The following is a 26,639-nucleotide window of genomic DNA, read 5'->3' as shown; positions in this document are numbered from 1 at the left end:
GCCCATGTTCAACTTGAGTTAGCTTTCTTTTAAAATAAAATGTTTTCAGATCTCCTTTAAATCCTACATGTCATGGCACTTTTGGAGGGACACTTTTGAGATATGCTTTTTGGTCTTTAGATGAGGATATAGGTTAAGAAAAGAGTCACCATATCCACTCATACAGATGTTATGTGTTGCGGGTTCAAAATTAGTAAGTCCGCCATTTCCCTAATTTCTTCCTAGAAACTGTCAAAATGAATCAGTTCTTTGGAACCCACAGATTTGATGTACTTTATGAAACAACAGAAAGTTCCAACAACAAATGCTAATAAGCTCACGGAGAGGGAGGGGCTTCTTCCTCCATAGTTCCCACGCCCACCTCTCTTTTCCATCCCACCACCATACTTCCGTGTTGGCACTTGCCGTGGCTTCTCTTTGATCGCCCAGCCTCCAAATCTCCCAGCTCCATTTAACCTGGCACCCCATTGTCAAATTAATATTTCTAAAACGCTGCTTTGAAGTAAGATGCTTTTGTGTTCAGAAACCTTCCCTCCCCAACCTGGCATTCAAGGTCCAGTTCCAAATGGCCTTCCCAGCACTGTCTTGTTGTAGAACTGTCCTTGTCACCCTAACTTGCAGTTCTGCGTTCTTTTTCCTTTTTTGGATCGGTACTCTTCCTTTTTTTTTGGTCTGTTCTCTTTCCCATTGGGTTCTTTCCAGTAAGAATCCCTTCTTCCATTTCTGTTTCAGTGGATTCAGCCTTCAAGATTTGGTTGATAAGTTTTTTATTTTACAATTATCCCTGCCCACTGTTTCTGGAAATGATCTCTCCATCCTCTGCCTACAGTAGTTATTTTGCTAATTGCATTTCACAAGGTAATTAACAATATTTGCCTTTGACACCTTTTATATTGTTACTTAATTTTTTAAGAAGATTTTATTTATTTATTTGACAGAGATCACAAGTAGGCAGAGAGGCAGGCAGAGAGAGAGAGGGAGAAGCAGGCTCCCCACCTAGCAGAGAGCCCAATGTGGGGCTTGATCCCAGGACCCTGGGATCATGACCTGAGCTGAAAGCAGAGGCTTTAACCCACTGAGCCACCCACGCGCCCCTTGTTACTTAATTTTTATATGTTTTTCTTTTTTGTTGTCGGATTGTAAGCTCTCTGAGAGCCAGGATCCTGTACATTTTTGTATCTCTCCAGTTTATTAATATTTACTTAACTTTAGCTTACCTTTATTAATATTTACTTAACATAAAGCTTTGAGTCATATATATTTCCTGTTTAATTTGTTAAAATCTCATTATTTACCAGTATGAGATACAATTGTTTTTGGGAGTTACAATCTTCCCTCATGCTTAGAATTTATAGTAATATTTTATATTCCTGTAGTCCAGTCCATTTTTTCATGTGAGTACTTCAAAATACTTTGTAAATACAGGGTAGGCTCATGAGATAAATTTATATCATACCTACTCAGTAATGAATAAAGTCAGACATAGGTAATAGGTTTTCCAAATGGGTCACACAAGTCCACATCAATAAAAAGCACGACCTAATTTTCATAAATATTTAAGGTGAATGACCTTTTCCCTTAGCCTTCATTTGTGATTCTACATATCCAGGCATTTCTGCTCTGGGAGAATAGCTAGCTGATGACTTGAATCTTGTTTCAAGTTCTAGATTGAATTTACATTCTCTAGAGCAGTGATTAATAGTAATTATGGCCACCTATGGTGGCAAGCCGTGAGCTTGGCCAACACATTTCCACTCTTGAGTTGATTTTGCTAGAAAATGAGATAAAAATAATAATGAATAACCTAACCAGACAACTGCTGGAATGTGGGCCAAAGGAATTGGGGGGATTTCCAAGTAAAGCCCCAAGAAGTGTATCAAATCAGTAGTTAGCAAAATTTGCCTTGAGGCTGATCATGAGTAGTGGGGTTTGTTAATCAGAGCTCAAGTGGCTGCTTCAGAAGAAAGGCACACAGCTCTTCCCATAAGGCATTGCTGCTGCTGAAACTGTCACTCAGGGTAATTAACCAGAGCACAGCCTGCACCCGTGGCTGGCACTTAAGGTCACATACCGGTTTTGCAGCCACAATTTACACAGGGACAAGCAACTCCATCCACTGTGATAAGAATGAGGACAGTGTGTAATCATGGCAAAGCCTGGACTATTTGGAAAATTCAAAAGCTTTCCTCTCTCCCACTTCCTCCCTTTTTGCCATCTCCTCCTCTTCCTGGTGTGTCTCATGACTACACTGAACAATGCTAGAGCCAGTAACAATATTTTTCAAAATCTGGATGTATTGGAAAGCATTCAGACCTGGGAGGCAGAAGATCCAGGTTTGTGTCCTGGCTTTGTCACTTTTCAGTTTGACCTTCCACAACGGCTTCATCTTTAAAACAGACAGACCTTTCGTCCCCTCGCACGATTGTGCACGGATTAAATGAGTGAATGAATGTGAAGGGTTCTTGAAGTTACATCCAGCACCATATATTTGCAACAAGTTCAGTCTTGCCCAATCCTCATGACCTTTCAAAGCACGAAAGGGGTCAGAATTTGCTCGTATGAAAAGTCCATTCACTTAAATCAGCTTCTCTTTTATCAGCTGAACTCTTCTCTCACACCCGATATTAATATGACTCAGAGGCTGGATAACAGTGGACTATTTTTAAAAGCTTTTTACCTTTGGCATATCATCTTTTAAAAAAAGTTTCCCCCCTTTTTTGTGTCCTTCCTTAGTATGAGCACTATTCTTTTTTATTTTTAAGTATTTGTTTATTTGAGTCTCTGAAATAAATTCCTTTAAAGTATTTCAGCTGTGAAATATTAGCTGTAAAGGATTTTTTTCCCTCTCAGGTCAACTACTTAGGACCATGACTAGTAACTTAGTGGGGGGGGAAACAAAGGAAGGCAATGCAATATAAAACTAGAGCTAAGTCTCAAAAATTTTGTTCTTATTCAGCTATATAATGAATAAAAATGGATCTCTGGCCAGCTGATAGCTTACATTTAGATGCTGTGGCAGTAGGAATCTCATGGCTACACATGAATAGCATTTATTTAGCCAGGAGTCATCCTTCAGTGGACCCAAATCCAGAGCTTGTGGTGACAGCAAGCAGTGCTAATGATGGAAAAGTCTAGGCTTTATTCTAGCAGAGTTTTACCATCTTCCAGATAAAACAATTATGTCGTCACCAGCTGAGGAGTTTGTAACAACAAGAATCCTTGCATGCTTTTGTTTTACGTTTCTGAAGGGTAAGAATGATGCCTTTTAAACACTTTAGCTGCTGTGGTACCTGGGTGGCTCAGTGGGTTAAGCCCTTGCCTTAGGCTCAGATTGTGATCCCAAGGTCCTGGGATTGAGGCCCGCATTGGGCTCACTGCTCAACGGGGAGCCTGCCTCCTCCTCTCTCTGCCTGCCTCTCTGCCTACTTGTGATCTCTGTCTGTCAAATAAACATTTTAGCTCCCATTTATGCCGGCCATGTAGCTGATACTTCATAAATCCCCGTGGAATAGAGAAAGCACTTCAAAAGCTTATGTGCAGTAGATTGTCCCAGATAGAAGAAGACACTGTGTTTTCCATTCATCCGTGGAACATGGCATCTGCGTCGTCCAACGGAGCGGAACTGACAAAGGGAACCGGTCGGTGGAAGAAGCTAGTTGTCGGCTCTGCCTCTGTCCAGGTGATAGACCAAATCGTTTACATTTCTTTCTTTTTCACTCGTTACTTGAGACCCCAAACGAGGATCTTCTTTCACATGTTCTTCCACTTCTTGTGGAAGCTAGTGTATAGCTTTGTTGTATAGTGTATAGTTTTGTTGTATACTATATCGTTTATATACACTATTGCATACTGTATAGTTGTATAGTTTTTCTAGGTAACTTACTCATTACTTATGTACTATATAAAAGCCCACCCAGACCCACTCAACATAGAGAGGCATGGCAGGTCCCTTGCCTTGCAAGGGCTGAGGCTGAAGACGCCAGTAAGACATATTGCTGCTACTTGGGTTTTGACAACCAGTATGGCCAGTCTTCTCGCTTTGAAAATAAATATCAACCCTCGGACGTGACATTTATTTTCCACAGTGTCTCAGCTTTGCAGCTCCTTGAATAAAACCTGTTAAAGACCTTTATCTCATAACAGATTTCTGTCTCCAGCGCATTATCCCCTAATTAAATGCTGAGGGGGCAATGACCTTCTTAACAGGCCTCTTTGAAATAGAAGTTACTTTTTACACTGGTGGAGAAATGATGGGATTTTTTTTCCCCTCCCCATTTTAATATGGAGAAACTGAAGCATAAAGAGAGAGACGTGCTTAAGTTTTTGAGAAAAGGAAAAGGGAGTTCTTGACTTTCCTGGCTCCTGAGCTAATCTTCAATTACCAGAACCTGCATCCTTAACAGATTTTGGCTCACCTCTGACGACTTGTCAGCATAATTCAATTGCATGATATATTTGGGGTCTGGAGCGGGTCGTGGAGTAATTTTTTGAATACAAAGCCCTGAACAAGGGAAGAGATTCTATCATGCAATGTTTATTTGTGTTGTCCAATCGGCTTAAGCATAAGAGATTTACAAGAATAATCATATTTAGCCACACAAATGAAATTCTCATTGTTGGTACATTTCAGTTCGAATTTCCAAAAGTGCCACATGAATGCTAACTCTGAAGACAAAAAGAACACCAAAGAAAAGCCAAACAATTAAGCAATTTGGTTTTTTTGTTTTGTTTGCTTTTTAATCCCTAACTGGAAAAAGATTTCACAGAAGACTCTTACTGAGAATGAAAGGCTCAAAAGTTGTGACAGCCTTGGGGATTTTATTTAAGAGTCTAAGTAAAGCTGCTTGGGAGTTTGGAACAGAAAAATGAAAAACCAAGCTCTACTTGCTTTGCCATTCTACGTCCTAATACCTTTTCCAAACCAGGTAGTCATAGGCACACTGAGCTGCGAGGCTCTCTGAAATGCCGGGGAGAGGCACTAATATGGTTGGTATTGGCATAGTTCTGAAAATATTTTTTTTCTTACTCTGAAAATGTCTGACTCTGACTTGTCACCATTTCCATCCTACTGCCTACCTTTCCTCTCTCCTGCCAATTACTCTGCAGCATGCATGTTTCACACCCCTCCATGACTAATTAATAGAGACTATATGCCTTTTCATAGCTCTCTCTTGTGGATAACAATACGGTCTCAGCTTATAAAAATCCCACACATATATATTCATGTGTATGGTTTTCATAAGTCCTCATCTGGGAGGTGCCTCAGAATACAAACAATTTCTTAAGCAAGTTAAAAGCCCATGATTAGCCTTGCAAAAAAATAATAATCAGTATTTTATAGAATAGCCAGTCTTGATGGCAGATTTTGAAAATATTTCTGGCCTCTGCAGTTTTGTTTTAGATGCTTTTTTATTACATCATTTCAAAATATGGCATTTAAGCAAGATTACAATCATTTTCATGATTAGTTTTGGCATTTACCTCTCTATATACCATAATGATTAAGAATGCAGGCTCTGGAGTTAGACCACCTGGGTTAAAATCCAGGTTCTAGCACTCAGTAGCTGGGTGACTCAGAACAAGTTATTTGAACACCACAGGTCCCTGTTTCGTCATCTGTTAAATGGGATGAATAATATCCCACCTACTTGGGCACTGAGGTGTCAGTAAGATAGGGCATAGATGCATTTGTTATAGCGCTTTGCTTTTCGTACATACTTAATAACTTCGACGTTTTCTTTTCTCCCCCTGGCACCACCAGCATCACTACAGATCATGGTGTAAAGCAGAAAAATCTTCATTCTGTGCAAAACCAAGGGTGGCAAAGAAGGCAGCTTCCAATCAGTGGAAATTGAATAACTGAGTAAATGTGTTCTTTTTTAAAAGCGAGAGGATGTAGTAAAGAATCTAATTTGGTCAGTACTCTTTTGGTTTCAAAGACAAGCTTATTCCTTTGTGGTCATTTAATCTGATTATCGTTCCGCTTGGGGAATTAGAATTTCCTAAACTAATTTTGCATCATGGAAAGGTCATTCCAGAGAGTTCCATCCTATGGTATAACCATATTCCAAGTGTAGAAACAACAATGACAAAAGAAAGCCTCACTAGGCTCTTGATAGAGGAGCCTGTTTCCCAAGATATAATTGATCCAAGCTGCTGCTTTTTATGGGGTAAATTCTTAAGACCTCAAGGAGGCCAGAAGCTTCTCTTGTGACCCACTTTGTGTCCATTTATCACAGTCCTTCAATTCCCTTGAGTACAAGGGGTCTCACCACCTGATCCCCTGAGAACGGAGGGTAAGGAAGTAGGCAACAAAAGAAGTTTTTCCAAGTCTCTGAGGTTCGACCCCTAGGAGACTCTTAGACCCTAACTTGGAACTATTAGTTTTATTTCAGAAACAGTCTCAATGCCTAATTTTCCTTGTTTCTGATCTTTCAAAGCAGACTAGAAGACACATATTGGAGCGAAGGAGTAAGGCTGGTGTAGAGGGCAAAGAGGACGTTTGGGAACTTTCTATTAGAACACAGGGAAATGAGGAATGCTGTGGACTGCAGAGACAGTGTTCTGTACCCACAGCCACTGATGACCCCACATCAATAAGAAAAGTTTAGATGTGGGCGCCTGGGTGGCTCAGTGGTTAAGCTGCTGGCTTTGGCTAAAGTCATGATCGCAGGGTCCTGGGATCGAGCCCCACATCAGGCTCCTTGCTGAGTGGGAGACTGCTTCTCCCCTGCCTGCCATTCCCCTTGCTTGTGCTTGCTCTCTCTCTCTGTCAAATAAATAAAAATCTTAAAAAAAAAAAAAGGTTTAGATGGTGTTTTTTAGTCATCCTCAGTGAAACAGAATGTGCATTGTAGAAATATCTTTATTAAGAGATAGTAGTATGAAAATTTCCAAACTTTGTATTTTCCAGAACACTTCTGTTACCTAGAAAATGAATTTATATGGACTATTTCATTCTCCAGTGATGCGGGAACCACGAGGCGTGAATTAGACTGCTAGAAGTCTAAAATCGAAGTGCCAGTCAGTTTCTTCTGAGGGCTGTGAGGAGATCCGCCCCGGGTCTCTCCCTTTGGCTGGTAGTTGCCATCTTTCCTCTGTGCCTATCTGTGTCGAAATTTCTCCTTCCAATAAGTACACCTGTCCTATTAATCAGACCCACCATAATGACCTCATTTTATCTTCATTACCTCTGTAAAGATCACATTTGGAGATCCAAATAGGGTCACATTCTGAGGGATTGGGGGTTCTGGGGGGACACATTCAACCCAGAGCAAGATGCTACTTGTATGTAAGAAAGTTTGATGCCTTATGCACGATCTCTAGTCACCTGTGTTCCAGAACGTTCTATTATGTCTTCTAGGAAGGGCATCAGAATGACTTCTCATAGTTCACACTAGAGATGGCTCCTGATTAAGTGGCGTCCAGACCGTGGTGAGAACAGTGACCTTTGTTGTAGGATTACAGCCGGCCACAGAGTCACGAGTGCCCACAGCTGAATGTGGACAGATCAAGTTCCCATGTGTGCTGAGTAAGTAGCCTGGGTCTTCATGTGGTGGGGGGAAGGATACATGCAAGGCACATCCCTGTTTACTGTGTGCTTCCAGGTGGGGCTAAAGGCCCTGCTCTTTTATGGTTTGCACTACACACCAAGAAACTCAACTATTGTCTTGCAAGTGAAATAGAAAAATTCGGGGATATGTTAATAATTCCCATTTCAGGAGGGAAAAATCAGCCAATCCATTCAGATGGTTGTGTGGACCACTTTTCAGCGGGTGGTTTTGACATTGTGTGGACACACAAACAGTTGTTCTCCACAGCTGCAGCAGGGGTGTTATTTTTCCTGAACCAGAATTAGGGTAACAGACAGCAAATAACTGGGTAGGAGAGACACAACAGACCTTTATGACTGAGGAACAGAGCTGGCCTTTGAGGCAAGATAAACTCAGGTCCTCACTCAGATAGAATCCATTGACTACCAGGATTTTTATGACCTTGAAGGAATGATTCTGATTGAGAGATCCTAAACGATTGGCAAGCAGGGGGTTGACTGGGGGTTGGGGCGCCTGGGTGGCTCAGTGGGTTAAGCCTCTGCCTTTGGCTCAGGTCATGATCTCAGGGTCCTGGGATCGAGCCCCGCATCGGGCTCTCTGCTCAGCAGGGAGCCTGCTTCCTCCTCTCTCTCTCTGCCTGCCTCTCTGCCTACTTGTGATCTCTCTCTGTCAAATAGATAAATTAAAAAAAAAATCTTTAAAAAAAAAAAAAAAGCAGGGGGTTGACTAAGAAATAACTCCCTTCGGTATATCAGCTTAGATTTATTACGGAAACTGAAGCTCGTGAATGTTCTAATTTTATCTACCCTTAAGTGGTATAGCTAATCGTCCTTTGTGGACACTGATGACGGAGCTGATAATATTTTAACCTGTGCGTGGCGGTGGACCAAGTGAACCTGGCTTTACGCCCACAACACAAAACCCAAAAATTAGCCCCACCTGATTAAGGTCCAAGAACTCATGCTGAGCATTCATCTTGCCATTTGATGTTCAGAAATGGCTCACAGCTGTCCTGGGCGCATCTGCGACAGGAGCTGAGTCTGGAACCCGACGCCTGAGTCTGACAATTCGAGGATCTCTGTGCTGCAGGAACGCCAACTCCTCCTTACAGATGAATCTGTTACGTGCGCGCTATGTAAATAGCATGAATTTAGATGTGTACGAAACAGTATTTTTTAAAATGTCACATCCAAGTGTTTGTAATGACGAGGTTAGTTCAGTAGAAGCATCTTGTGTAAGATGGCACTTAAAGAAAAGCTCGAATCTGTGCATCTGAGTATTATTCAGTCATCTGTTTGGGCAACTATATTTTTAACTGAATTTATGATGAACAAATAGTCTTTCTGAACTCCCAAGCTGTGTTTCCATACTTCAGTTTGGTTTATTTTCCTCTCAATTTCCTTCAGAACCCATTACAGAGAACTTTCTTTGGAAATTTTGTAAAGTTAGCAGCATCCGTCAGAAAGCACCAAACCAAACAACCAAAATTAAAAACTGAGAATAGAATCATAGGGCATATGCGTTCCTTTCCAAAGCAACGTAACAGATACGGCTCTATGTTGCATTCTCTTCCTCTCTCTTTTTCCTGTTTCTTTCTCTCTTTATTGAAAACATCATCTGTGGCCATACAAAACGTCTGCCGACACTTCTGAGTGCCAAAGAGTCTTTATATTTTTGTTGATGGAAGTATCAGAATTGTCACAGTATTAATGGTAATATACAGCTGTAAAAACCCACTTGCCATGGGATGTAGGATAGTAAGTCTGTATGAAAGACTTGGACCCTGTCTTAGAAGTTTACCTTTAGAGAGCCTCCCTCCCATCCTTTCCAACCTCCCTCCCTTCTGTCCTTCCAACTTTATTGAGGAATAACTGACAAATACATGTATATATATTCAAAGTATACTATGTGATGATTTGCTATGCGTATAGGTTGTGGAATGATCACCAAGACCAAAATAGCGCATCTATCACCTTGAATAGTTAGCATAGGTAAGTCTTTCCTACTTTGCAGTATCAATGTTCCTATTCTCTGTTTCTAAGAAATTTTGTTGTCATTTTGTTTTGCTTCAGATTCCACAGTATTTGACTTTGTCTAGCTTGTTTCACTGAGCATAATGCCTTCCAGATTTGTGTTGTCCAAACAGCAGGATTTCCTTCTTTTACACGGCTGAATAATATTCCATTGTAGCTATCTTCCACATTTTCTTTATCTCTCCATCTGTCAAAGGACATTTAAGTTGTTTCTGTGTCTTGGCTATTGTGAGAAATGTTGCAGTGAACATGAGAGTACAGGTATCTCTTTGAGATCCTGATTTCAATTCTTTTGGATATGTACCCACAAGTGGGATTGTTGCACCACACTGTAGTTCCGTTTTTAATGTTGTGAGGAACCTCCATGCTTTTTTCCATAATGGCTCCGCCAATTTCCATTCCCACCAGCATTGCGCCAGGGTTCCCTTTTCTCCGTGTCCTCACCAACATTTGTCATTGCTTGTCTTTTTTATCAGAGCCAACCTAGCAGGTGTGAGGGGATATCTCTTTGTGGTTCTGATTTTCATTTCCCTGATGATGAGTGACAGATGTCACTAGGGACTGGTCAGAGCCAGTGACTAAACTCCAGACACTATTCTAAGGGTGTCCTTTGCAATGTGTCATTTACTTCTGGTAATGGCCTTGTCTGGTATTATGTTTGTGTTGTAAGGGAGGAAACTGAGGCTCAGAGTAGTTGGTGATTTGCCCAAAGTTTCACAGCTGTAAATGGCAGAGGGGGACTTCCAGCCTAGCTGTGGGACTCCAAGGCCAGAGCTCTTGACCACTCTAAAATAAAGCCTCATTTTATTTTTTTATTTTTTTTCCCGTTTTGAAACACCTTCATTTTTTGGAAACTAAAATCCAAATTCATTTGCTGTAAGAAAATCTTAAGTCAATACTATGCATAATACCATGTGAATGTTTTCTGTGTTTAGCTTTTAGAAAAACTTTATTATTTGTAAGGATGTTTTCCATGAATGCATAGGGCCAGTTCCCCATGAGTTACCACATTCTGCCTGTTCAGCATTTCCTCTCTTCCACTGTTACCATGTCGCGTCTGCCTCTCAACTTCCTACATAGTCAACAGTCATGCCCTTTCAACACTTTCAGAATTTTCTTCCAATTTCTGTGACCAACAGGGAGAAAATGACCATTAACTGGGGGCACCACAGCATTGGTGAGAGTTGAACTTGTTCCCCAGGGGCCCAGGCAGCAAGCCAGCCTTTCACATGTAGAGCTTTTCTAGCATGAATCAGCTGATCCTGTATCCCCTCAATTTCATAAGACATAAGCCAGGCTCTCCAGAAGATTCTCTTAATGCCTCCTGCTTGGTTTGAGGGCGGTGGGAAAGAGCCAGTCCTCTGCAAAGAGCCTAGGAGCAACACTCAAGCCTCTGGTTAAGACGGTCATGATGGGCTGGGCCCTTGTGCAGTATTTTGGGTCACCCCCTGCAGGGTCTTCTTGGGTGGCCTTGACCCTCTCTTTAGAATGCATGGGTGCCTGAAAGACTTTGTTCTCAGCCCACACTGAGCATCAGAAAAGTCCTCTGTTGACATCCTGTCACGCATAGTTTGGGGAGTTTTTGGCACACAGCTGTAATCAGAATGATGGCGGAGGCAGTGAGAGAAAGGGAGGGATGCCTTAAGAAGGACATGTGGTGACATGAGGCTGCCAAACATGGGGAGCTAACATTCAGTGGCACAACGGCGATAAGTAACCCACATACCCAGAGAAAAACATCCAGGATGCTGAGATGAGACCTTGGAGGTGTGAGAAGACCTATAAGAGAATTCTGTTGAGGAAGCAAAGAGAACAGAGCTTCAAGAGAAGGCATGGTATAAAGGACTGGCTCCTAGAGACTCAAAGAGCTCCTAAAAATCAAGAATGAGCAGACTAAGGGCGCCTGGGTGGCTCACTGGGTTAAGCCTCTGCCTTTGGCTCAGGTCATGATCCCAGGATCCTGGGATTGAGCCCTGCATCGGACTCTCTGCTCAGCGGGGAACCTGTTTCCCCCCTCTCTCTCTCTGCCTCCCTCTCTGCCTACTTGTGATCTCTGTCTGTCAAATAAATAAATAAAATCTTTTAAAAAATAAATAAAAGTTGGAAAAAAATAAAAGAATGAGCAGACTAACAGCTTAACAGAAAATGGACAATCAGATGGCTTTCAACAAAAGAGAGACAGGTGGCCCCCAACATCTGCAAAGATACTCGACCTCACTCCCAATAAGGGGGTCCAGGTGAAAACTACCCTGGGATCCTTTCCCATGTTGGAGATGGGCAGACATTTGGACAAGACTCCGTGTTGTCAACACTGGGGATAGGAGCACTCTGACGCAGTGCTAATCAGAGTGCAGGATGGTTCCATCTCAGAGCGGGTGACCATGGCAGCACCCCCCTGAACCACACACCGAGCCCATCTTTGACACAGAGGGCCACCTGACTGTCCCAGAAACACAGTTCTGTTCTGGCTTCTAGGACAGCTGCTTCTCCTGTTTTCCTCCTGTGTCCCGGTTTGTACCTCTGAACATTCTTTGCTGGTTAGTACTCTTCTGCCTGCCCTCTCAATGCTGGAATGCTTGGGGCTCGTTCGAGAGCTCTTCTCTATCTCCACTCTCCTTAGGTCATCTCATCCAATCCCATGGCCTAGTTGTTGTTATTTTTAGCATGGTAAAATATCCATTTATATAAAGTTCAGCATTTTAAAGTGTACCCTTTAGTGGCACTTAAAACATTCACATTCTTGTGCAACTGCTATTCCATGTGGTCCCAAAACATCCCCCATCACCCCAAAAGAAAACTCTGTACCCATTTAGCATTCACTCCCCATTCCCTCCTTTCTCAGCCCCTGGCAACTACTAATCTGCTTTCTGTTTCTGGATTTGCTTATTCTAGATGTTCCATATAAAAGGAAGTATTCCCCTAGCACAGTACTTTCAAGGTTCATCAACTTTGTTGCAGTATTAGGGCTTCCTTCCCCTTCATGACTGAATAGTATTTCATTGTGAGGTTATTCTGCATTTTATTTATCCCTTCAACTGTTGATGGCCACTTGAATTGTTTCTACCATTTGGCTGTTTTCAATAGTGTTGCTGTGAATATTTGTGTACAAGTTTATTTTCAATTCTTTGGGGTCTATACTTAGGAGCGGAATTGCTGGATCATATGGTAATTCTGTTTTTAATCCAACTATTTGTTTGTTTGTTTTTTTAACATCCATAGACTGACGACTCTAAAATCTGTAGCCCTTGCTGGATTCCTCCCAACTGTCTACCTCAAATCTTGCCTGACATACAGACGTCTTACAGCTGACTTATCCAACACTGAAGCTGTTACTCTCTGCTCCCTCTAGACTCCTCCTCCAGCCTTCCCAGCTGCCACGATGTAGTAACTCCAGTGGAGGCCCTAGGGCTCACCCTCACTTTTCCCTTTTCTAGCTCTCCCCATATTCAGTCCATTGGCAAGTGCCATGGACTCTGTATTTGCCATCTTGTCACCTTTTCCCTGTGGCTCCCTTGGTCTAAGCCAGCAACTTCCACTCCTGGCCCTGGAGTTTATTCTCTGTTCTGTGGCTGAGAATGGCTTTTAAAAAGATATATATGATCTTGGGGCACCTGGGTGGCTCTGTGGGTTGGGACTCTGCCTTTGGCTCAGGTCATGATCTCAGGGTCCTGGGGCTGAGCCCCTCATCAGGCTCTCTGCTTGGCAGGGAGCCTGCTTCCCCCTCTGTGCTTGCCTCTCTGCCTACTTGTGATCTTTCTCTCTCTCTCTGTGTCAAATAAATAAAATCTTAAAAAAAAAAAAGATATATATGATCTTTAAAAAAAAACAAAAAACAAAAAAACCCTAAAAAGATCACTTAGCCCTCCAGCTTCAAACTCCCCAGTGGTTTCCCACTGCATGTAGAATTCAGCCCAGACTTCTCTTTGCTGGCCTGTGGTAACCAGTTTGCTGCCTCCCCTTTCCTTCCTTCTCCCTTGCTGTTTTATCACACTGGCCCTTCTGTCAGTTGAATTGGGACCTGCCACAGGGACTCTGAGCTCACCCCCTCTGTCAGAAACTGCGTGCCAGTTCCTCATCACTTGTGAAGCTTCAACTCCAGCGCTACCTCCTTAGGGATGCCTTATCTCACCTCCCCTCCCCCAGACTCCACTAATCTTGATCTTATTATACTGAATATCTGTTTTTTCATTGATCTGTCATTGACATTTCACATCATTATCTGAAATTACCTTATTTATATTTACATGTTTATTTTCATTATTGGTGTTTGTTCCCTCCCCCCCATCCTTTCCAACCCCCTTCCCCCAATATCAGCAGCATGAGGACAGGAATTTTGTCAGTATTCATGGGTGACTCTTCAGACTCTTGTACACTGCCTGGCATCTACGAGACAACAGAGAAAGCATTTGTTGGATGCTGTTGAAGGACAACGTTTCGCATCTCGCTGGCCCTGAACAGATCTTCCTGATCCTACTACCACTTCTCATTTTCCTCCTCCTCCTCCTCCCCCTCCTCCTCCACGTGCTTCCAGGAGGAGTAGATCATACCCAATGTATTTACTTAGTCATTACTCTTTCCCTCTGTAACCCTAAACAATCCAGCTTTTCCCACCACTGCCATCCAAAAGCACTTCCTCACAGATCTCCACAGAAGTCAAAACCAGTTGCCCTGTGCACTATGCCCTTTCTGTAGCACTGGGCACTATTATCCCTGTTCACACCCATGATTCTCCCTTTGACATATTGTCCTCTCTTGGCATGACTCCTGCCCAGGGGCATGGCAACCTGGGAGTATATCCTAGATATATTCAGGAAAGTATTGAAGTTCCAGCCATCATACCTGGTGAGCAGGCTGGCTCTTAGCCAGATAGTCCAGAACAGTTTCGATAGGTCAGTGGCATGAACTCCCCACAAAGAGTGCAAAGGGGAGCTGCTCAAAGCACCAAATCCCCTGGTCTCATTCAGGTGGTGATTTGGCAGTGGTGTGTCATGCTGGGTACCTGGAAGCCATGGAAGGTACCCTCTGTCAAAGAGGCCTGCTGAACCACCTGCTATTTGTAGTTGACCTTGGCCTGTCCATGGGTCTTCTGTCTGCAAATGAAGTAAGATCATTTTCTTGTGCCTGTGGAATCTTGTGATATATTCCACTGGGTCAAAGGTATATCTGCCACAATTGAACACGTGGTGTTCTAAATCACAGTCCTTGTCTTGCCCCACTCAATTCCCACTTGATGTGAGAGATGTGGAGGTTGGGAGTGCCCACAGGTCTCATCTACTGGCTACATGGCCTTGGACAAGTTATTGCAGACCTTAAATCCTCTAGCTCCACATCTGAAAATTGAGCAGAACCACTATGACCTCAGAGGTACCTTGACTCTGACATGAGGATGCCCTGAACATTCAACCATCAAGAGTTGCCATTGCCCTCCTCCATAGGTCTGCCATTCAGGCCCCCATGCCATGATCCTTGGTGGCTTCTCAGGTTCTGCCTTCTCTAGCTTGCTAGGTCCTGGGATTTTGTCCTGACCTTCCACTGCTTATGGAGACCATTTTCCCCTTGGGCTTTCCTTTGAGTTTCCATATTAAAAAAAAAAAAATCAAAAACAGAAACATGTATTAATTTTATAATTGGGGAAAAATCTCACCATTAATATTGCTTTGAATTACCCATCCTTATTTCAAAAGCCATGTGTCCATAAACCCTTTCTGGATTACTCCATCATCTGTGGGTGCTCAGACCTTTGAATCCACTGGACTCATTCTTTTTAAATCCATCCTTTTTAAACCTCTCTGGAAACTCACAGAACTTAAAGTATACAAAGTCGAGTATGTATGGGGGTATAATAGAAACATACAACAAATTGTTAGAGAACTCAAAATGTAAACCCAGGGGGCAGATCTTCACTTTTCACTCATTGGGTATTTTGACTGCAGTGACCGGTGACTGTCTAGCTGCTCTGCCCAGGATTTCAATAAATATTTGTTTAATTGAATTGTTAACCAATGCATGTAAGAACAAGCAGGACCTACATGCCTTGTCTCTTATAAATAGAATAAAAATAACCCGTGTAATTCATCAGATTAGCTGATAAAAGGTTTTGTTCTTTTGTCTGGAGAGCGGGCCAGAAAGAGACCATTTAGAAGCTTGTCTTTTCCAAACCCAGCAGTTTAATGCCACTTGAATGGATGAAAAACAGCAGCAGTTATAATGATCTATGAGTTCATAGCTATCTTTTGTTTTTCCACCATGGAAGATACTGGAAATACTTCATGAGGGCCAGAGCTCACGAGGGGCTGGGGTGCCGCCTTCATTCTCTGACTGACAGAACAGTAATTGCAAAGGAATGTTTATCCGGGCACCGACTCTCCACTCCGGGGCTCGCCATCATTCACACTGCTGTGCGTGGTTTCACTCCACCTGCCTCCTACCTTATTTTGTGGGAGCAGGCTAACTATGAGCGGATGAGCACTTTCTTACACATTTTTAACAGATTTTTAATTCCTCTGGGCGGTTCATAGAAGAGAGCGGGAGATGGCCATTTTCATCCCATCGATCAGAATGGGCGGTTGAACAAGACTCTTCTCTCCACTGTTTACTTGATCATCTGTTAAAATTTTCCCTTTTCTTTAAACAGGAGCCAAAAATCCTCGTTCCATTTTTCGTGATTGTGATCATCATTAAACAGTCTCCTCTCCACACCTTCCTGTTGTGAGGTCTGTTCAAATTGGGTTAGTTCCGGTCCAGAAGGAACTTGTCATTTAAAACAACATAAAGGCCAGTGTTTCTCAATCCCGGGGGGGCAGTTTTGTGTCCCTGGAGGACATGTGGCAATGTCTAGAGATATTTTCGGTTGTTGTAACTTGGGCTGGGAAGGGGGTGTGGTTCGGTATCAGTCTCTCATAGGTAGAGGCCAGGGAAGCTGCGAGCCATTCTGGATGCGTTAGCAGCTCCACAATGAGGAACAACCTGGCCCGGCATTTCAGTAGCACTGAGCTTGAGAAACCCTGATATAAACGTATGGACTTAAAGGCACAAATAGTTTATAAATGGTGATAGACTGAGAAACGTCTACCTTCTGTCGAGAAGGTCTAGATAAGAGATGGGAAGGGCCTCCGACAACTTGATGCTCCGGAAACAGCCTGGGGTGGGGTGGGGGGCGGCGGTCGAGTTGAATTAATGAATCTTCCTCCTTCCAGATTGCAGGCAGCTCTGGGAAGGGGTTCAGGAGGAAGCAGGAGACCTTTTTCGAGGCGAGGGATCTGGCCCTTCACACACACGAGTGTGTGATGACTTAAAATCCTTCTGATTTTTACCACCGGGGTCTACAGCCGACAAGAATGCCAATCATTTAGGAAACAATCACTGCTTGCCAACCCTTTGCGTTGGAAGCGGTGGACTTTATTCTGTGATTTCGAAAGTACTCACAAAGGCCAGAAACAACGGAAAGTTCAGGATCATGTTAATTCAAAGACCCAAAAAGAGGAACCATTCAGCCAGCTCAAAGAAATGATTGCATCATTTCCTTGTGTGCGGTTCAGGTTAAAAATAACCTTTAATCCCCATCAAGAGCAAACTGTCTTGTCAAAGAGAATTAGGAAATTACCTCAGAGCAGGTTAGAGGGTGGGGTGGAGAAGGGGCGATTCATCAAGGAAGAAATTACTTGCTGTGTTATAGGATTAAACTGTCTGAGTGACTGCAGGAAAGGTACAGGGGGTACCTTGAGGGGGTACAGACGTGAAGGGAGAGGCAAGGAAGGTGCCTGGGGCAGTCTTGCTAGGTTTTGTGTGGAGAGGCACAGGCGTGCTACCTGGGGAGAGAGGGCTGGCTCGGGTGTCTTGCAGCATTGGGCAACTGGCTGTTCTCTTGTTCTCAGTCTTGGGCATTCTGCCTTGGCCTTGGGTGCTCACAGAGATAGACGGTAAACCACAAGCTCTATGCCCATTGGGCCAGTGATGAAACACGGGGAAGGTTGACCTTCTAGGAGCCCCAGAGCCATCTTGGTACCTTGGCATCACCACAACACAGCGGGGCCGCCATCGCACTGGCTGTAAAGGAGTGGGGGAGGGATGGCATCTGCTGAACAAAGGAGGCTTTTTGACCTTTCAGATTAACCGTAGATTTCAGCGAGCTGGCAGTCACCTCCTATTTGCCTCTGTGTTAAAAACTCCCATTGAAAACCAAAAAACCAAAAAACCCAGAGGCGCTATAAATGTGCCCTGAATTTACATTAAAGACACTCAAATATGAGCAGAGATTGTCAGGGGCTGTGATGTCCTGTTTCACTGTCCCTCCAGCCTTGTGACTGGTGATAAGGCTTATTTCTCTGGAGGTAATCAACTAGACTCATTCTACCCAGTCATTTCAGAGCCTGTGTGAATGTGCGTCTTGTGGAAACTGGCACTTGAAAGATTAAGTGTTGTTTTCTTTCTTTTTTTTTTTTTTTGAGGTTGCACTGTACTGAGGTCGAAGTAAATCTTCACATCTGATCTTGTGTGTGTGTGTTTTTAAACTCAAAACCACAGTAACTCTGAGCGTGGTTTTTAGACATGAGTAATACCACGATATCCTGTGTAATAATAAGCCAAAGAAGGAAACAAGAGAAGTATGGTTTCCTTAGAACTGTGTAACCCAAGTGGCAGAGTAGAAAACACACAGGCTGGACCCAGGTTTAAGCCCTACCTCGCCTCTTACTAGTAATAGATCCTTGAGCAGTTCTTACTAGTTATAGATCCTTGAGATTTGATTATGTCATCAGCAGGATGGAAATGACAATGCTTACTTCCTAGGACTCTAACCTGAAATGAACAAGTTCGTATGTGCAAGAGCCCTCCCTAGTGCCTGGTGTTGGGTGGGTGCTTAATGAATAGTAATTATCACTGTCTTTTTTTTTTTTTCTGTTAGAGAAGTGCCATGTGTCTTTGAGACATTGTTCTGTTAGTGATTATGTGTCACAATATATAATATACCACAAAACCGTGTAGTTACCAGTAGTCCGACCAATGCCAACACAGGTTTCATTAGTATTATCATCAAAACCCCACTGTGAGGCACTCATCATGTAGAATTAAAACTTGCTCACCTGTTTGCCAGTAGCACTGGGAAATCAAAGATATCTGCACGTACATAGATGTCAGCCAACTGTTAGAGAAAAATACATCATAATGAACATGACATCATTTGGTTTGAAGGCTATGGAGGTTTGGTCAGCAGAAGCAATAGCTCAAGGGAGATGCTGGGACTCTAGCCAATAACTTCTGACCTACAGACAGAGAAGAGACTCTGGGAACTGAAATGTTTCTTATCACATTTTAATTCAAAAAATAGAACCTTACACTCTGAGCCGAATCTATAAATGGAATAAGATACCAGGAAGAGTGGTTTTCAGGTGATAAATAGTGCAGTTGGCAAAGAGCTTTCTACATGTGGCATCAGTGAAGGTTGGGACTTTTTTCCTGCGTATTCCCACCATGTGTATCATCCAAACAGATGGATGTCTGGAACTTACTGATCATGCCATACATTTATATAACACTTGTATACCAGGGCACCTTGACATGTAGGACCTCAAAAGTGGGGAAACTTATTGACTGACTGGTCTGTCTCTTCATCCATCCATCCATTCATCTGTCTTCTATCCTAATAGCCACCCACTTACCCCCCCCCCCCCCATCTACCTATCCACCCATCCATCCCTTCTACCAACACTAATTGAATGCATACTTTCTGCCAGGGCCTGGGCTGGAGGCCAAGGCAACAACGATGGAAAGGCTCAATTCTACTCCTCAAGGACCCTTTCAAAGCACTGAGAGCTGGACACAGTCAAAAGGGAGACATATTCAAACCTCAGTGTGTTACACAAGGGCTGCCCACATAGCAGACTTTCAGCAAATACCAAATAAAGGCGATAGAAATAAACCACAGGTGTGTGGAAAGAGGTGCTGTTTGCAGCTCTCTCTGAATTATTTATTTTGAGAGCAAGGGATTTTGAGCCTGAGCTCCATCCATTGAGGGGGAAGAACTCCAGTGAGTAGGTGGCTCCTTCCTCTCTTTCTAGCCCACATTCCTCATCTCCAGAGAGAATGTTTCTATGGCTCGAAGCCTTTAATGGAGAAAGTTCTCCCTAACAGGCTGTCTTCACTTCAAGCGAGGGAGGGCCCTTTGCTGCATGCTTGGTCACTGACGATCCTGGTGGAGAGAGCCCAGGGATCATTTTCACGTTCAGCCGCTGAGTGGGCTGGATGGGGACCATCTGTGTTACTCTCCCATTATCTAATACGGCTGTCCAGGGCAGCCAGGAACGGGTTTTCGAAAGAAATACGCAGAAAAGTTAAAAAATAGCACAAATGTCACCCCTGTTCACTATCAAGTTGCAATTTATTGGTCATCTTAGTTTGTCTTCTATGCCTTTTGCCAAAGATTTAGCCATGTATGTTTTGGCTATTTTGAATTAGAATTTCAAACTGCACAGAAACTCTGGTGCCAGTTTTTTTTTTTAATAGACAAAAAATTGAATTCTGCACTTGTCTGTTTTAACCATCAGCAAAACTGAAATTGATTGTCATATAATTCTAAGTTATAATAACTTTCACCTACTTGGATTCAGTCTGCCGTTTTGGCATGAACTGATGGGAGTTAAAATATTGTGAAGCTTAAAAAAAATTTTATTTTCCTGGTTTGGATTTGAGAGGCTCTGGAGGTTTGAGATTTGAGAGGGATCATTATAAAACACATCACCATCAATCAAATTACTGAGACCACAGTGGACGTGGCGTTCCATTCCAGCCTTGCGGAAATCGTCCCATCAATTCTAATCTGGCCATTGTCACTGAAGCAGACAAAGAATCAATCAAATCAACAAGTATTTATGCAGGACGTAGTGCCCACTTGGGGCTGTTTCAGGGTAGGAATTGGAAGAGGAGAGGGACAATGTGACAGATGTCTAAGATACATTCCTTCATTATGTCAACAGTACAAAGGAAAAATAGCAATTTTTTTTTCTCAAAATACTGTCTGCCTTGATCATTAGCTTTGAATAGATGTATGATTTTAGGTTACAGGGTTGAAAGTATTATAACTGCTCTGTACTTTCAATGTCCAATGAGTTATTTGGGGAAGCAAAAGCCCACAAATTTTATTATACTGGTCTGGTGTTTTCTTTTTGACAACTGCCGCTGATTTGGGCAGCAGAGGAAGGACCCTCCATCCTGTCTGCCAAAGAGCACAACAGTACAGACACGGCTTCAAAGGAGTTATTCCTCCCCACCCCCAAATCCTTGCTGCTCAGTGTCAGCAATGCCCCACATGTCGGGTGGTATTGTATGGTCTCTAAGGCCCATGGAGCTGACCAGCAGGCAGGTGGATGCTGATGTTCTGTCCAGAGTCCTGGAAAAGTGTTGCAAGTGGCCAGGCTATCTAATAGTCTGACTTTAGGAGAAATCCAGACCCTTTTCCAATAAATAAAGCCACACTTGAAAAGTACAAGGGGAGTTTTCTCTGTATTGTCCAGTGAGGGAGGCATTCAAAGCACCTGTGATTTTCCTAACAGCTGCATCAAGGTATAATTCACATGGCATAAAACCCCACCCATTGTAAGTGCACAGATCAACGAGTTTTAGTAAATTCATACGGTTGTGCAGCCACCAATGTAATCCAGCTATAGAACACCCCCCAGAGTTCCCTCAGGCCCATTTGCAGTCAATCCCTGCTCCCACCCACAGCCCCACAACCACTGATCTGCTTTTTGTCTAGGAATTTCACATAAATGGAATCATACAATATGTTGTCTTTTGTGTTTGGCTTCTTTCACTCAGCATCATGTTGTTAAGGTTCATTCATGTTGTTTCATGAATCAGCAAGTCACTCCTTTTTATTGTTGAGGAGTGCTCCTCTGTATGGCTAGATCCCTTTGTTAACCTCATCATCAGCCGGTGAACATTTAGATCTCTTCCAGTTTTTGCTATGATATGCATGCTGTCACTGGAAACTTTAAGCAAAACATGACATGGCAATTTGGTCCACTCCTGATTTTGAGTTGTTCGTGTCGCTGCCCCAGTTCTGAAATAGACTTGTATTAGGTCCACATGATATAAAGCACATCCGGAAGGGGGGAAGCTATTAAGTGGATAGTTTGTCCAATTAAGACTTCAGTTATGCCCTATGATCCAGATCTTAGAGACCTGAGATGAGCCAACTCTCCCTACAAGCGAGAGAAATTTGCCCAAAGACACTCTTCCTTTTTTTCTCTTACTGAGTTCTGGTTCCCGCTACCCCGTACTTCCTCATTCACTCATGCACAAATATTTCATGGACCTTTCCTTGTGTTAAGGTAGGTGCAGTAGTAGGTAGGTGAAGGACTCAAACATGAAGAGTATAACAAGTTTTGCATAGGTACCCAGGTCAGTTTTTTGAACATTTTCAACTGAGACCCACAGGAAGAAATACGACTTACTGTATATAAACAACGAAGACAAAAGTTTCATCGAATGGTACTTAACATTACCATGTGTGGTGCACTATGCTATTTTTCTGTTTCATTAAAAAAGAAGTTGATTGCAATCCACCAAATGGATTTTGCCAACACTCATGGGTTGCATCTGGCAACTTTAAAAAAAAAGTTTCTCAAAATGTTAATACTTTGGGATAAAGAGGAGAGGACAATGCCTTCCATCCAGGAGGACTAGAGCAGGGGAGAATCATATGGGGGCTGAGCTGGGGGTAGATGGTGGTAGACAGGCGGGTGTGAGGACCTTCTTAGCAATGCAGAGCCCGCTCTGACCTTTGTTTGTCTAATTTCCACCAAGGCTTGGATGACAGTCGTCCGGGCAGGTCCTGTGTAATGAGGAAGCCAGGCCCCTGTGGTTTGGCAGAGGGGGTGGCTGAAGGGATGACAGCGAGAGGAATTTTCCTTGCTTCCCAATGAATAGAACAAGCCCAGGCTCATAAAGCAAATGTGCTCTCAGTTATTCAAAATTTACTGCCCTTGGATTTGATAATACTTCTCTTGGATAGCTGAAGTGCATAAACACCGAGCCAGTTTTATGATCTCCCTGGAAGACCAAACACTTGGGCTACGTCTCTAATTCTTTTGGAATCAATAATTATCTTTGGCTTGTTTCTCTTTCCTCTTCATCCAATCCTTTGAAAATTCCTTCTCTAGCCTGTTTTCTCTCTGCTCTCTTTCTTATGGAATAACTAATGCTGGACACTCCAACAAAGCAGTGCCTTTCATCAGTGCTCCCCAGATCTTGTATTTGGTGGTACTTCTCCCTGTCCCTTTCTTGAGGGAGACAAGTACTGTGGCGGGGGTGGCTTTCAGATAAGCAGGGGAAGGATTTTTTATTTAAGGCATTTATTGAGAAGTAATTATTGACTAAGCATTTGATATACTTCATCTTACTTCATTCTTGAAATGAGCCTATGAGAAAGATACCCTTGCCCTTTAAAGGGGGGCTCAGAGAGGTTAGTTAGCTGACCGAAGATCACAAAGCTCTTAAGTGGTGGAGTTGAAATTCCAACCCAAGTCTGCCGACTCTGAAGCGTGTGAGGTTGGCGGTACCCACCCAGCAAACAGGCAGTGAGAATCTGGCATGGGCAGACAGCATCCCTGCTCTGGGATGCTCATGGAACTGTACAATGAAACCTGGAAACAGCGAGAATGACCTGGCAGCTGTGGGAAGATGGTCTGAGAGGTGTGCGGGGGAGCAACTGAGGGGTTGGAAGTTTATTTGGAGGAAATGGGGAGCCCCTGTGGGTCTGTGAACAGGGGAGTCCCATGGCAAAGGGGGGCTGCATCTGGCGGCAGATGGGAGGTGATGGACATCTGGCTCAGGAAGGCAGCTGGGGGAGGGGAGGCGTGGAGGTTGGCGGGGAGGACAGAGAGGGATGCCACGAATGTGGGAGCCCGACCAGACTTTATAGCTGATTCTGTCCAGGCATCAAAGCCTTGCGCTTACTCTTCCCGCCATCGTGGCTGATGGGAGCGACACCCCTCCCTGGCTCATCCAAGACAACTCTTTTGGAAAAGTCCCCAAGCCCTTGTTATTCCTGAATTTTGCTCCTGGGAGAAGCCCTGTTGTTTCTGGCCTCTGGCTGGTGCCAGATTTGGCTGGAGGTCTGTTTCTTGGGCATCCTGAACTCATTAGTGTGTGTGACAAGTTTAACTGCTCTCAACCACAACAAATTATTTCACATTTTTCCCCAGTAGCGTTTACGTGATTTTGGAGCCTGTGAGTTTCCTCGCATTGGACCAAGTTCCACAATGCTCCCTGCAATATGGTGGCCCCATCTGCTGCTATTTCCTACAGTGTTTAGCCTAAAAAATCTTGAGTAAAGCCTGCCACGTTGGTGGATTCCCATTTTCAACATTTCCCTCTAGCTTCATAATTTCCTCTACCCGGAACAGGATCTTGGGCTTCAAGAACACGGGACTCAGGCTGGTACTGTCCATCACCTTGGTCACTTCTGTCCCTCCCTGTGTTTGGCCACACAGCCCTTCCAGCCACCATTGCTCACCTGACTCTTGATCTTTGGGAAAGAGGTGAAGAGGTCACAGCACCTCACAGCCGCCCACAATTGGGAAAGGCTGGGATTTTAAAGTGAAAAATGCAGAAAACAGCTTTAGCAAGCTGGGCCATTTCTGCCTCCGAGAAACAGCAAAACACGGAGAAACCCTTGATTTTCCAGTAATTTTCAAACTAAGACCAGCAACTGGGGAAAAACCAGGATTGATGAGTAGGGATGGGGTTCACTGGCTAGGGAACCTAGGGAAGCTGACTTAATGGTCTCTGGACCTCAGGTTTCGGGTCTGTAAAATGGGTTCAGAGATCACCACTGCCTGCTCAAGCAGGTGCCATGGTTGAATGCACTAACATCCCCCCACCCGCCCTGGCGCAGGTGGGCTGGTCCTCATCTTCTTGTCCCTTATTTGCATTCATGCCTTTGGCTGTGGGTCCCTTACCTCCTCCGAGGCAGAATAGTGCAGTGGTTAAGAATGTGGCCTCAGGATCTGGGTCCTGGCCCTGCTTACTGGCTTATGGGTGACAGCGGGCAAGTTGACTTCGAAGTGCCTGTGCCTCAGAGCCCCCACAGGTACATCGGGGCTGCAGTGAGCAGTAAGCGAGCTGATCTTTACCCTCCTCGCATCTCAGGACTCCTAGGAGCCCCCCGCTGGCCAAGGGAGCAGGCTCTGCTCGTCTTCCCCTTACTTCCAGTTACTCATTCCTTCTCTCCGACGAAAGACCTAACACAGCTTGGAATCAGAGCCGGCGAGACCCGTGATGGATCTTGGATTCTAGGTGTGACTGCGGAGAAAGCCGTAGAGCTGTAGTCTCAGCCCTAGAAGCTTTAGAAGCTCCTTGTCTCCTGGACACATTTCCTGTGGCCGTTAAGCTTTAGGAACAGGCTAGTTCCTATGGAAGAAAAAATTTAGAAAACTTCATTTTTTTAAAATTTAAAAAAAAATGGTGGTAAAATACACAAAACCTTTGACATTATAAAATTTGACATTTTAGCCATATTTGAGTGTATGGCTCAGCGGCATTAAGTACGTTCAGATTGTTGTGCAAACATCACCCCCGTCCACCTCCAGACCTTTTTTATCTTGTAAAACTGAAACTCTGTATCTCGTAAACACCAACTCCCCGTTCCACTTTCCCTCTGGCCCCCCGACGAGCACCATCTGACTTTGTCTCCCTGTGAATCTGACGGCTCCAGGGACCTCGTACAGGCGGAACCGTACAGTATTTGTCCTTTGGTGTCTGGCTTCTTTCACTAGGCATAATGTTTCCCAGTTCCTCCATGTCGTAGCAGGTGTCAGAATTCCTCCCTTTTTAAGCCTGAGTAACATTGATTCCACGACTGGGAGATCATGACCTGAGCTGAAACCAAGGGTCGGACACTTAACCAACTTAGCCACCCAGGTGTCCCCATCTTCACCATTTTTAAGCATATAGTTCAGCAGAGTTAAACACATTCAAATTGTGAAACTGATCTCTAGAACCTCTTCATCTTCCAAACCTGAAGCCTCTACCTGTCAAAAAAGAACTCCCCTTTTCCCTTCTCCCCTAGCCCTGGTAACTACCATCCTACTTTCTGTTTCTACGAATTTGACTACCTTGTGTTCCTCGTGGAAGTGGAATCATACAGTGTCTGTCTTTTTAGACTGGCTTATTTAGTCACTTTTTGTGACTTCATGTACTGCCCTTCAGGCATATCCATGTTATAGCAAGTGACAGGATTTCCTTCCCTTTCCAGGCTGAGTAATATTCCACTGTGTGTTGGTACCACGTTTCGCTTGTCCGTTCACCTGTTGGTATATATTTGTGTTGCTTCTCCCTCTTGGCTCTTGTGAACAGCTCTGTTACAAACATGGGACGCTGCGCTCAATTCTTTTGGATATATACCCAGAAGTAAGGACGTTGGATCATAGGGTAGTTCTATTTTTATTTTTTTTTAAAGATTTTATTTATTTATTTGACAGGCAGAGATCATAAGTAGGCAGAGAGGCAGGAAGAGAGAGAGAGGGGGGAGCAGGCTCCGCTCTGAGCAGAGAGCCAGATGCAGGGCTCGATCCCAGGACCTTGGAATCATGACCTGAGCTGAAGACAGAGGCTTTAACCCACTGAGCCACCCAGGTGCCTCCCTATTTTTAATTTTTTAAGGAAGCCCACACTGTTTTCCATAACCGCTGCTCTAATTTTATAATCCCATCAATGGGACACAAGTGTTCCATTTTCTCCACAACCTTGCAGACACTTGTCATTTTCCATTTGTTTGTTTATTTTCTCATAGTAGACATTCTGACGGGTGTGAGGCGGTCACTCACTGTGGTTATGACTTACATTTCTCTGATGATGAGCACTGGTGAGCATCTTTTCATGTGCTTGTTGGTCACTCATATATCATCTTTGGAGAAATGTTTATTTGAGTTCTTTGCTCATTTTTAAAATCAGGTTATTTGATGTCTTCATTGTTGAGATGGAGGAATCTTTAGCTATTCTGGATATTATCTCCGTGATGTGTAAACCTTTTCTCCCATTCTGCAGCCTGCTTTTT

The 26,639-nt window shown here is 43.6% G+C and overlaps 1 protein-coding gene across 3 annotated transcripts in view; it reads left to right on the top strand.

Moving 5' to 3' along the window:
• LOC122901130 overlaps positions 1 to 26,639 on the top strand; it is a 134,319-nt gene that overhangs the window by 2,748 nt on the left and 104,932 nt on the right. For all 3 annotated transcript variants that reach the window (XR_006383364.1, XR_006383363.1, XR_006383362.1), the window contains exon 2: positions 7,364 to 7,531. The gene's annotated coding sequence lies outside the window, so the exon portion shown is untranslated. The remainder of the gene's footprint in view (positions 1 to 7,363; positions 7,532 to 26,639) is intronic.

This window comes from Neovison vison, chromosome 2, assembly GCF_020171115.1.
Source record: "Neovison vison isolate M4711 chromosome 2, ASM_NN_V1, whole genome shotgun sequence".
Taxonomy (NCBI): Eukaryota; Metazoa; Chordata; class Mammalia; order Carnivora; family Mustelidae; genus Neogale; species Neogale vison.
The sequence above is the reverse complement of the archived record's forward strand: the minus strand, read 5'-3'. Positions and strand labels throughout refer to the sequence as shown.